Below are 12,486 nucleotides of genomic sequence, written 5' to 3'. Positions count from 1 at the left end.
TCCCAGAATGCATGAAATATAAATATTTTGTAAAGCTATATATTTTATATATATATATGCATGTTTATACCAATGCATAATACATTATTTTATACACCAATATGTAATGTATACCATAATGTATATGTGTGTTTATGTGGGTATGTATATATGTACATGACATATATATAATGTAATGTATGTGTATGTGTATATATATCTAGAGAGAAAGATTTGTTTACCTATTTGCAAGATTTACTTATTAGCTTTATATTATCAGATATCACATCTATGAATTAATGCTAAACAATTACAGTGGATATATACTGTCCAAAATAATTTGTATTTTTCTATGCCTAAATTATTTAGACTATTATACATTTGATTTATTTTAGGTATAAAATTGAACTTTATGCTAATCATTTTTGATGATTTTTTTAAAAGTACCATCTTTATGTATAAGGAGCCAGTGAAATCAATGACATTTCATTCAGTTTGAATTTGTTCTACTTGATGACTGATATTTTAATACAGTCACACGTTAATTAATATAATTAAAATTCACTATGTATCCTTATTCAAGTGGACAATACTAAAGGAAATATTCTTACCATTAAGTGTCTCAAAGTGAATTTGCTCAGTTGTCTCTGTGGGATTTTCCAGGCTAGAGCGCTGAAGTAGGTTGCCATTTCCTTCTCCAGGGGAACTCCCCGACCCAGGGATGGAACCCAGGTCTCCAGCATTGTAGTCAGACGCTTTACCATCTGAGCCACCAGGGAAGTCTATTATTATCATTAAAGTCATATCAGATGACATCTGTAAGAAGTGGAGAATTTTTTAAACTATATGAGAAACATACTGCAATATTTTATAGACATAATCAAATGTGTTTTCCTTATATTAAGTCATGTTACTATACAGAAAATAGCTGACCACTTTATATTTTAATTAATAAAAACAAACGAGAGCTATCTCTAGTCAATAACTGCAAAAAATAAAGGTAAAAAGAAAATTTTTTTCATGTTAATAACAGTTAACTTCTAATAGGGTTTATAATTTTCATGCACTGGAGAAGGAAATGGCAACCCACTCCAGTGTTTTTGCCTGGAGAATCCCAGGGACAGAGGAGCCTGGTAGGCTGCCATCTACGGGGTCGCACGGAGTTGGACACGACTGAAGCACCTTAGGAGTAGCAGGGTTTATAAAACTCAAGGATAACTCAACTTGTTAAAATATTGAAGGCTCTATAATGTAAGTTCATAAAAATTAGAACTTTTTAAAAGATCTAATGAAGAATTAAATACTTTTCTTTTCAAGGAAAGAAGAAGTTTGCACTGCTTAGTATCTCTTTTATTATAAAGACCAAGAGAGCTTTGCATGTGATGTATTTGGTTGGCAGTGTAAGCTCAGCAAATCTTTACCAACAGATTGTAAGGTAAAAATAAAGCTATTCAATTATAAAAAAAGAAAACTACACAATTAATTATTTAATTGAATACATTTAAAGTCAAATTATGTGAAGAAATGAAATGTCTGTGTTTCATGTTACGGCAGACATACAATAAAATAAGGTAGTTACAGCATTAAGGATACTGATAAAGAATTGGAGTATTCTTATATATTACTTTTAATATTTCCACAATCTATGGTCTTACTTAGTATTTTATTAAATTAATTATTTGACTAGCATAGATCAAATATTATACAAATGCATTTTCATGCAGCTTTGTATGATATATTAGGGAAATATTGAATAGAGAGATCATATTTATTTTAGATATATAAACTGCTTCACTTAAATATCTTGAATTTACTAGTTAAAAGAAAATGTTAGATTTATACCAGTTGAAAATTACATATTGGAGTGATTTAATTTGAGGCATGGACTTGTCATCACACTTCTCCTTTCACTCTTTCACCTGCTCATGTGGTGTGCATATGTAGAGTGTAATGTATACCTTTAGGTCCTATTCAAATAGATATTTGTGTCTGAACAAATATTGAACATCCTATGTAACCAATTTATTTTTAAAATGCCACCATTTGACATACAGTAGGTCTTTCACTGCCTTTCACATAATATCTTTTGCAGTTATGTTTGCTATGAAATGGAGCTACATAGCAAAATGTGTTTGTCAAAATGGATTTGAATATTTCATTGTTGAGTTAAATGGTTTTAAAATATGTCATGCAAAACATTTATCAGAAAATATAAGTCCAAGCTCTGTAGAATATTTTTAAGTATTCAAATATATCAACATTGTAATAATATAAATTCTTCATGTAATATATGAAAATAGCATAATCTAATTTCTTTGCTTCTTATTAATAAACTTTGAGATATAGCTTTTTTGGCTAAATAGACTTATTAAGTAACAATTTTAAGGAAGAAAACTTGAAATATATTTTTACTTTTATAATACTTTCACTGTTTTCCATCCAGTCTGTTTACATTTTTAATTTATTTATCCTCAACCTACAGAGTATTTAAAACTGTACATTTTCTGATGTAAAAAATTGCTCTCATTTCTCTTATTTGTTAGATGCCATATATTTCATTATTAGGAATAAATATAGAAAAACTGTGGATTTTTCATCTTTACTAAGGATCATTATGACATTCTAAGTGTTTTTATTGTGTGATACGTCATCTGGTATTAAGATGCTAACAAAATTTTTGCAATCTTTTCCACGTTAGTAATACTTAAGGCAATGACACCCCACTCCAGTACTCTTGCCTGGAAAATCCCATGGACAGAGGAGCATGGAAGGCTACTGTCCATGGGGTCGTGAAGAGTCAGACACGACTGAGCGACTTCACCTTCACTTCTTCTGTGCATTGGAGAAGGAAATGGCAACCCACTCCAGTTCTTGCCTGGAGAATCCCAGGGACGGGGTAGCCTGATGGGCTGGCGTCTGTGGGGTTGCACAGAGTCAGACATGACTGAAGTGACTTAGCAGCATGGCATTTCACTTAGTAGTCATTCTCAGTAGGGCTCATCACCTTACAGGGAGGTTTTTTAATACATACGGAGAGGTTTTTGGTGGTTACAATGAACGGAGTCTTTATGACATTTAAAGATTGGAGTGGTTAGATTAGCAAATTCTAAAATGTTTGGCAAGGCAGTCCCTCATTATGTTCAAGTTTCCTTTGTAATATATATCTAGGTAAATAATTTACTTACATGAGCCTGGGCTGTTTTTTTATTTTCCACTTAAGCACAAAATAGGTTTTATACATTTGGTATATACACTAAAATTTCCAGAAATGTAAGTATTATGTATAATGAAGGAAAGATCATAATTTTTCCCCTTTGACTTAACTTGAATTAACCTCCAAACCACATCATTAAAGGCAATGCCATGCTGGTTTTACCTGTCTACACAGGTAAGTCAGTTGGCATTGATAGTATTTGCAATTACAATTATTAAACACAAAAGTTCAAACATTTGACTACTTCAGTATGTCTTCCAGTTAATCATCCCCAAACACTAACTTTTTGAAATATCTTACTTTATTTTTTACTTTTTTAATATTAAGTTAGACTAACATTTTTCTTTAGTTTCTATTTAGGTTTATTATCTAAGAATCTCACAGTTGAAGAGTAAATTTCTGTTTAAAAAAGTGTATATTGCTTTTGAAAAGTCTGTGGATAACAATGGAAAGTTACGCTTCACATAAGGCTTTCTGTAAAATATTTATATTGAGGTATATAATATACATGAGGGCTTCCCTGGTGCTTCAGTGGAAAAGAAATCTGCCTGTCAATACAGAAGATGTGGGCTCTATCCCTGAGTCAGAAAGATCCCTAGAGAAGGAAATGGTAACTCACTCCAGTATTCTTGCCTGGGAAATCTGATGGACAGAGGAGCTTGGCAGGCTCCAGTCCATGGGGTCGCAAGAGTCAGACACAACTTAGCAACTAAACAACAAAAATAATATACATACAATAATGTGATAGATTTTAATTTACATTTATAAACATTTACAGAATCTCAGTCAATATACCCCTGAAAGAGATAAACTCTTGCCTTTATTCTTAATTCTATCACCAACACTTTAGAGATATTAGTATTAGTTAGTATTGCCTGTTCTTGAACTTACTGATAAATGGCCCTGACATGTTTGTGTATAGATTTTCCATTTTGAAACACTTTTCTGAAGTTTCTGCTTAGGTTGTTTTGGGTTGTTTAACTTTTATTACTGATTTGTAACAATACCTTATATAGGTAAAATACTCTAGATGAGTCTTTTATTGAAGATTATATATGTGTGTGCGTGTGTGTGTGTGTATGTGTGCGTGCACGCGTGTGTGTGACTACACATACTCTTTGGGTCGCAAAGAGTCTGACATGACTGAGTGACTAAGCACAGCATAGCGCAGTGTATATTTGTGTGTGTGTGTGTGTGTGTGTGTGTGTGTGTGTGTGTGTGTATGTGTTAAGTCAGTTTCAGTCATGTCTGACTCTCTGCGATGCTATGGACTGTAGCCCACCAAGCTCATATGTCCATGGGATTCTCCATTCAAGAATACTGGATTGAGTTGCCATTTCCTCCTCCAGGGGATCTTCCTGACTCAGGGATTGAACCCACCTCTCTGTTACATCTCCTGCATTGGTAGGCAGGTTCTTTACTTCTAGCACCACTTGGGAAGCTTATATATATATAGGTATATTTAAATATATACAATGTTATACTATGATAAATATTCTCACTAAGTCTCAGTTATGCCTTTTCATTCTCTGAATGGTGTCTTTTGATGGAAAAAGTAAGAGCATCCTAGAAAAACATCTACTTCTGCTTTATTGACTATACCAAAGCCTATGAATGTTGTGGATGACAACAAACTGTGGAAAATTCTTCAAGAAATGGGAATAACAGACCATCTGTCCTGCCTCCTGAGAAATCTGTAAGCAAGTCAAGAAGCAACAATTAGAACCAGGTATGGAACAACAGACTGGTTCCAAGTCAGAGAAGGAGCATGTCAAGACTGTATATTGTCACTGTGCTTATTTAACTTAAATGCAGAGTACCTCATGAGAAACACTGGGCCGGATGAAACACAAGCTGGAATCAAGATTGCCAGGAGAAATATCAATAATCTCAGATACACAGATGATACCACCCTTGTGACAGAAAGTGAAGAAGAACTAAAGAGCCTCTTGATGACAGTGAAAGAGGAGAGTGAAAAATTGGCTTAAAACTCAACATTCAGAAAACTAAGATCATAGAATTTGGTCCCATCACTTCATGGCAAATAGATGGGGTAACAATGGAAACAGTGACAGACTTCATTTTGGGGGCTCCAAAATTGCTGCAGATGGTGACTGCAGCCATGAAATTTAAAGACACTCACTTGCTCCTTGGAAGGAAATCTATGACCAACCTAGATAGCATATTAAACAGCAGAGACATTATTTGCCAACAAAGGTCCATCTAGTCAAAGCTATGGTTTTTCCAGTAGTCACGTATGGATGTGAGAGTTGGACTATAAAGAAAGCTGAGCGCTGAAGAATTGATGCTTTTGAACTATGGTTTTGGAGAAGACTCTTGAGAGTCCCTTGGACAGCAAGGAGATCCAACCAGTCCATCCTAAAGAAGATCAGCCCTGAGTGTTCATTGGAAGGACTGATGTTGAAGCTGAAACTCCAATACTTTGGCTACCTAATGTGAAGAGCTGACTCATTTGAAAAGACCCTGATGCTGGGAAAGATTGAAGGCTGAAGGAGAAGGTGGTGACAGAGGATGAGATGGTTGGATGGCATCACTGACTCAATGGACATGAGTTTGCATAAACTCTGGGAGTTGGTGATGCTAACTCCAGGGAGGCCTGGCATGCTGCAATCCGTGGGGTTGCAAAGAGCTGGACGTAACTGAGCGACTGAATTGATGAAAGCAAATTATACATTCAGTGAAGGAATTTCTGAATCGTTTATTTTATGATTAGTTCCTTATTTTACCCTCTTTAAGAATTGTTTGCCTAGTAAACATTATGAAGCTAATCTATATTTTTCACTAGTTTTATTGTTTTGGCAACAGCATTGGCCCAGAGTACTATTGCATTACACTGTGTGAGAATTTATGCTATAGGCATCGGAGATCATCTACTCCATTCCATTTGACAAATGTTTGTTGAGTACCTTGCTGTGCAAAATGTAACAATATTTTAAAAATATGCTCAGATTCTCCCCATCCTCAAGAAGCATATGACCTAATATGGAAGGCAAAATAGATAATAAGTTTAAAGCATAGTAAAATAACTTCTTAATTTAAATAATTTACTGTTTGAATATAAATGTTGACCTGGAAATCATTGAAAGCTGCAAAGTTGTGCTGGTTTTTAAATTGGAAATAGATAGGTGATAAATAATACAAGGATAAATAATATAAAGATAAAGGATATAATATAACTAGTATAATATAAGGATAAATAAATAATATAAGGATATAAGAAAACCTAAGTATACATAAAGCCAAGGAGTGATTGGGGCACTTTAAGAAATGTAGGTTATATTCCATTGTATGTATGTACCATATCTTCTTTTTTTATTCATCTATCAGTGGACATCTAGGTTGTTTCTGTGTCCTGGCTGTTATAAATAGTGTTGCAATGAACATTGGGTACATGTGTCTTTTTGAACTGTGATTTTCTCAGAGTATATTGCCCAGTAGTGGAATCAAGATTGCCGAGAGAAATATCAATCACCTCAGATATGCAGATGACACCACCCTTATGGCAGAAAGTGAAGAGGAACTAAAAAGCCTCTTGATGAAAGTAAAAGAGGAGAGTGAAAAAGTTGGCTTAAAGCTCAACATTCAGAAAATGAAGATCATGGCATCCAGTCCCATCACTTCATGGGAAATAGATGGGGAAACAGTGGAAACAGTGTCAGACTTTATTTTTTGCGGCTCCATAATCACTGCAGATGGTGATTGCAGCCATGAAATTAAAAGACGCTTACTCCTTGGAAGAAAAGTTATGACCAACCTTAATAGCATATTCAACAGCAGAGACATTACTTGGCCGACTAAGGTCCGTCTAGTCAAGGCTATGGTTTTTCCAGTGATCTTGTATGGATGTGAGACTTGGACTGTGAAGAAGGCTGAGCACCGAAGAATTGATGCTTTTGAACTGTGGTGTTGGAGAAGACTCTTGAGAGTCCCTTGGACTGCAAGGAGATCCAACCAGTCCATTCTGAAGGAGATCAACCCTGGGATTTCTTTGGAAGGAATGATGCTAAAGCTGAAACTCCAGTACTTTGGCCACCTCATGGGAAGAGTTGACTCATTGGAAAAGACTCTGATGCTGGGAGGGGTTGGGGGCAGGAGGAGAAGGGGACGACAGAGGATGAGATGGCTGGATGGCATCACGGACTCGATGGACGCAAGTCTGAGTGAACTCGGGGAGTTGGTGATAGACAGGGAGGCCTGGTGTGCTGCAATTCATGGGGTCGCAAAGAGTCGGACATGACTGAGTGACTGAACTGAACTGATGGTAGTTTTATTCCTAGCTTGTTAAGGAATCTCCATACTATTCTCCATAGTACCTGTTCAAATTTACATTCCCACCAACAGTGCTGTAAGTTTCCCTTTTCTCCACATCCTCACCAGCACTTATTATTTATTATTGGAGCATTATTCAGCCATTAAAAGAAACAAATTTGAGCCAGTTGTAGTGAGGTAGATGTACGTAGAGCCTGTTATACAGAGCAAAGTACATCAGGAAGAGAAAAACAAATATTGTGTATTAACACATATATATGAAATCTAGAAAAATAGTACTTAAAAACCTATTTACAGAGAAAAAATGGAGATGTGGATGTAGAGAACAGACTTGTAGACACAGCAGGGGAAGGAGAGGGTAGGACAAATTCAAAAGAGTAACATTGACATATATACACTATCATGTGCAAAATAGATAACTAGCAGGAAGCTGTTTGTAACACAGAGAGCAGGGTGAAATGGGAGGAGAGGCTCAAATGCAGAGAAGATATATGCTGCTGCTGCTGCTAAGTCGCTTCAGTCATGTCCGACTCTGTGCGACCCCATAGACGGAAGCCCACCAGGCTCCTCAGTCCCTGGGATTCTCCAGGCAAGAACACTGGAGTGGGTTGCCATTTCCTTCTCCAAGGCATGAAAGTGAAAAGTGAAAGTGAAGTCACTCAGTCGTGTCTGACTCAGCGACCCCATGGACTGTAGCCTACGAGGCTCCTCCATCCATGGGATTTCCCAGGCAAGAGTAATGGAGTGGGGTGCCATTGCCTTCTCTGATATATATATATAATTATGACTTATTTGTATTGATGTATGGTAGAGACCATCACAATATTGTAGAACAATTATCCTCCAATTAAACATTATAAAAAGAAAGAAATGTTGGTTAATAGAAGGATATAGATAAATTAAGATAAAAAGATAGTTTGAACATTGCAAAGACTATGTAAAAGATTCTGAAGTTTATGCTTTTGGCAGTTTATGTAAATGAAGTTCTCCGTGTTAGGGAGTTAAATAATTTGAGTTATGTTAAAATTTTAACACAAGGAAAGGATGGAGATGTCAAATTGAAGACACTTACTTAAACAGGCTGAGTGACCTAGACACCAACAAAAGCATTTGGAGTGGGAAACCAAGACAGAAGGTGTTGAGGTCCTTTAATGGACCAGAACCTGGTGGTCTGAAGTTGACAATAAGAAAGTAAGGGAGAGAAAGAGGCTGATATTCCTTGGTTTACACAGAAAGTCAATAAAGCCCCTGCATGGGGCTTGCTCTGTTCAGGAAGGCCTCAGGTGCCCTCTCGATGGGGTGAAGGCACAGAGCACCTTCTCAAGAGGGTCTTAGAAGCCCAGGAAGGAAAGTGAAATCAGAGAGCCTCTGCGTTCCAGGGGATCAGCCTGAGAAAGAGACGGGGAGAGAGAGAGAGGCAGAGAGAGAGAGGAAGAGAGAGAGAAAGAGAAAGAAAGACATGGGACTAGAGCTCTGATGAAGCAAAGGTGTTTTAATCAACATGGTGTGGGCATATATACTGTCTTAAGAGGTAGTTATTCTCAGCAAAGATAAAGATTAAAATTACAGACTCACAAAACATCGGCGATCCATATGAAAGAGAGAGAATTGTAAACAATCACTTTTACCCTATGGTTCACAAGAAGAAAGACGGTACTTATCACTGTGTAGAAAAACTAACGAAGGAAATGCCTGGATTTTTCAGCCCCCTGGAGAGGCTTGCCTCTCCTCTTAATTCCTGAATGTTCAGGAATTAATAAGGAGCAGAGAATTCCTGACAGATCCGAAACAGCACTCAGGAAGCCTCCTGTTAAATGCTTCCTGACAAGAAGGGACATTGATTCAACTCACAAATATGAGTTAAGTAAAAGTTTCATATGATTAACTTTTGCAACTAACCAGATATGTGGCTTGTGGTAAGAGACCTGTTTAGAGATGGTAAGTGAGAGAGTATATGTTTTAACTAAAATAACTAAATAATGTGGCTTACTCCAACAAACTAGAGAGGAAAAAACAAAAGTATATTTTAATGTAAATCAGAAAATAAAGTCAGATATAATGAGTTGGAAACTCCAAATTGGCTATCTTTGTAATATGTGTGTGTGTTTACTCTGTCATGTCCAGCCATTTGTGATCCCATGGACTATAGCCAACCAGACTCCTCTGTCCATGGAATTTCCTAGGCAAGAAATACTGGAGTGGGTTGCCATTTCCTACTCCAGGGGATCTTCCAATCCAGGAATCAAACCCATATCTCTTGCGTCTCCGTCATTGGCAGGTAGATTCTGTCTGCCACTCTGCCACCTGGGAAGCCTATCTCTGTAATAATGACAACCATTAATTTATAAAGAGCCTGCTTTTTGCTTGGTATACATCATTGTGTTCAGTCCTCACAAAGTAACACTATGAGGAGGGCATTAGTATTAACATTAAACAGATAAGAGAGCTGACTCTTACAGAAGTCATGTAATTTGTTCAGTTTGGTACTAACTCATTACTTAGGTAGTAAGTGGCTGAATCAGGATTCAGTCCCATTTTTCTGTGACTCTAAATGCCATATTCTTTCCACCGATAGTCACTTTGCATAATTGCCAGTTGTTTGAAATAAGATTGATTATATTCTTTGCAGCCAAAGATGGAGAGAAGCTCTCTATACAGTCAGCAAAAACAAGACCTGGAGCTGACTGTGGCTCAGATCATGAGCTCCTTATTGCCAAATTCAGACTTAAATTGAAGAAAGTAGGGAAAAGCACTAGACCATTTAGGTATGACCTAAATCAAATCCCTTATGATTATCCAGTGGAAGTGAGAAATAGATAAGAGGGACTAGATCTGATAGATGAGTGCCTGATGAACTATGGACTGAGGTTTGTGACATTGTACAGGAGACAGGGATCAAGAACATCCCCAAGGAAAAGAAATGCAAAACAGCAAAATGGCTGTCCGGGGAAGCCTTACAAATAGCTGTGAAAAGAAGAGAAGTGAAAAGCAAAGGAGAAAAGGAAAGATATAACCATCTGAATGCAGAGTTCCAAAGAATAGCAGGAAGAGATAAGAAAGCCTTCCTCAGCAATCAATGCAAAGAAATAGAGGAAAACAACAGAATGGAAAAGACTAGAGATCTCTTCAAGAAAATTAGAGATACCAAGGGAACATTTCATGCAAAGATGGGCTCGATAAAGGACAGAAATAGTATGGACCTAAGAGAAGCAGAAGATATTAAGAAGAGGTGGCAAGAATACACAGAAGAACTGTACAAAAAAGATCTTCATGACACAGATAATCACGATGGTGTGATCACTCATCTAGAGCCAGACATCCTGGAATGTTAAGTCAAGTGGGCCTTAGAAAGCATCAGTACAAACAAAGCTAGTGGAGGTGATGGAATTCCAGTTGACCTATTTCAAATCCTGAAAGATGATGCTGTGAAAGTGCTGCACTCAATATGCCAGCAAATTTGGAAAACTCAACAGTGGCCACAGGACTGAAAAAGGTCAGTTTTCATTCCAATCCCAAAGAAAGGCAATGCCAAAGAATGCTCAAACTACTGAACAATTGCACTCATCTCACACACTAGTAAAGTAATGCTCAAAATTCTTCAAGCCAGGCTTCAGCAATATGTGAACCATGAACTTCCAGATGTTCAAGCTGGTTTTAGAAAAGGCAGAGGAACCAGAGATCAAATTGCTGACACTGTTGCATCATTGAAAAAGCAAGAGAGTTCCAGAAAAACACCTATTTCTGCTTTATTGACTATGCCAAAGCCTTTGACTGTGTGGATCACAAGAAACTGGAAAATTCTTCAAGAGATGGGAATACCAGACCATCTTGAGAAGCCTGCCTCTTGAGAAATCTGTATGCAGGTCAGGAAGCAACAGTTAGAACTGGACATGGAACAACAGACTGGTTCCAAATAGCAAAAGAAGTACGTCAAGGCTGTATATTGTCACCCTGCTTATTTAACTTATATGCAGAGTGCATCATGAGAAATGCTGGGCTGGAAGAAGCACAAACTGGAATCAAGATTGCTGGGAGAAATATCAATCACCTCAGATATGCAGATGACACCACCCTTATGGCAGAAAGTGAAGAGGAACTAAAACGCCTCTTGATGAAAATGAAAGTGGAGAGTGAAAAAGTTGGCTTAAAGCTCAACATTCAGAAAATGAAGATCATGGCATCCGGTCCCATCACTTCATGGGAAATAGATGGGGAAACAGTGGAAACAGTGTCAGACTTTATTTTTTTGGGCTCCAAAATCACCGCAGATGATGATTGCAGTCATGAAATTAAAAGACGCTTACTCCTTGGAAGAAAAGTTATGACCAACCTAAATAGCATATTGAAAAGCAGAGACATTACTTTCCCAACAAAGGGCTGTCTAGTCAAGGCTATGGTTTTTCCTGTGGTCATGTATGGATGTGAGAGTTGGACTGTGAAGAAGCTGAGTGCCAAAGAATTGATGCTTTTGAACTGTGGTGTTGGAGAAGACTCGTGAGAGTCCCTTGGACTGCAAGGAAATCCAACCAGTCCATTCTAAAGATCAGCCCTGGGTGTTCTTTGGAAGGACTGATGCTAAAGCTGAAACTCCAATACTTTGGCCACCTCATGGGAAGAGTTGACTCACTGGAAAGGACTCTGATGCTGGGAGGGATTGGGGGTTAAAAGGAAGAGGGGACGACAAAGGATGAGATGGCTGGATGGCATCACCGACTCTATGGACGTGAGTTTGAGTGAACCCCAGGAGATGGTGATGGACAGGGAGGCCTAGGGTGCTGCGATTCATGGGGTTGCAAAGAGTTGGACACAACTGAGTGACTGAACTGGCTGACTAAAATTAATACTCAACTGAAATAACTCTTCAATATATGAATGAAAGTGAGAGGAATGACTGAAGCTTAAACAATCACCATAACCCCATTCACTATGTTCCCTCTAAATAAAACTGTAGATCTATGGGAAACCAAGTTAAAAAAGTTAGGAGGATAGTTACATATGTGTAT

This window comes from Ovis aries, chromosome 4 (assembly GCF_016772045.2).
Source record: "Ovis aries strain OAR_USU_Benz2616 breed Rambouillet chromosome 4, ARS-UI_Ramb_v3.0, whole genome shotgun sequence".
Taxonomy (NCBI): Eukaryota; Metazoa; Chordata; class Mammalia; order Artiodactyla; family Bovidae; genus Ovis; species Ovis aries.
This window is presented reverse-complemented; position numbering follows the sequence as displayed.